Below are 1,331 nucleotides of genomic sequence, written 5' to 3'. Positions count from 1 at the left end.
ACTTATTTAGGGATATATGTGAACTTTCAAATTAATATAACATGCAATTTATTTATTCTCTGTGTAGATGAAATATCATAGTTGGAAAATTAGGCTTAACTAATTATGCTAGATTAATTTAGTGTGCTACTGGATAATTCATGGGTAGAGCCAAAGAGTGTGAACTATACAAGTTCCCAATAACATCAATTAGTTGATTAAATATTAAATTAAAGTATAAAGTAAAGGCTCCGGTGTATAGAGAAGACCTCACCGTTTAAGAAGTAACCATAGAAACGAAGGAACCCACTATTTATTTTTTGATTTCTTTTATTTACTAGATTTTTGATACCTAGGAAAATACAATTTTTTATTTCTTTCTTATTTCGCAGTGAAATACCTAAAAAAAAAAAAAAGAAAAAATCGTGGTCGGGAAGGTTAGAGTAGCCAAAGCCATTGGAATTTTTATTTTATACATTGGAAAAATCCGTTTTGTTATTAATAGACTAGGAAGGGGGAAAAGAATAACTGAAAGAAAGGCAATCGATTAGTTATTCGTCAAAGTTTCATTTATTCAATGACCAGAATTAAACGGGGATATATAGCTCGGAGACGTAGAACAAAAATTCGTTTATTTGCATCAAGCTTTCGGGGGGCTCATTCAAGGCTTACTCGAACTATTACTCAACAGAAAATAAGAGCTTTAGTTTCGGCTCATCGGGATAGGGATAGGAAAAAGAGAGATTTTCGTCGTTTGTGGATCACTCGGATAAACGCAGTAATTCGCGAAAGGGGAGTATCCTATAGTTATAGTAGATTAATACACGATCTGTACAAGAGACAGTTGCTTCTTAACCGTAAAATACTTGCACAAATAGCTATATCAAATAGGAATTGTCTTTATATGATTTCGAACGAAATCATAAAGGAAGTAGATTGGAAAGAATCCACCAGAATAATTTAAATGGAGTTCCCCGGAGAATGAACTCCGGGAAGGTAGAGTAGAAATTTCTATGAGAAAATATGCTAAAGTAGTCAAAATGAATGAACACGTTCAATTCAATAAAAAAAGAAATCTTTTTTTCCGATTCATTTTTTTTCTTACGACACGATACTCAAATCTAGATTCTTGTAATTATGATTCAAGTGAAGAAAAAGTAAGCCTATTTATTTCGGGCTTTAAAACCAGTAGTTCTAGCGGTCGACTCGGTTCTTTCAAATTGTTTCTCATTATTGAGAAAGGGTAACAAAGATAAAATACGAGCTTGTTTTATAGCAAGAGTAATTAATCGTTGTTGTTTCAAGGTCAATCTATTCACTCGTCTTGATAATATTTTTCCTTGTTCACTAAT

The sequence above is a fragment of the Nicotiana sylvestris genome, chromosome 2 (genome assembly GCF_000393655.2).
Source record: "Nicotiana sylvestris chromosome 2, ASM39365v2, whole genome shotgun sequence".
NCBI lineage: Eukaryota > Viridiplantae > Streptophyta > Magnoliopsida > Solanales > Solanaceae > Nicotiana > Nicotiana sylvestris.
The sequence above is the reverse complement of the archived record's forward strand: the minus strand, read 5'-3'. Positions refer to the sequence as shown.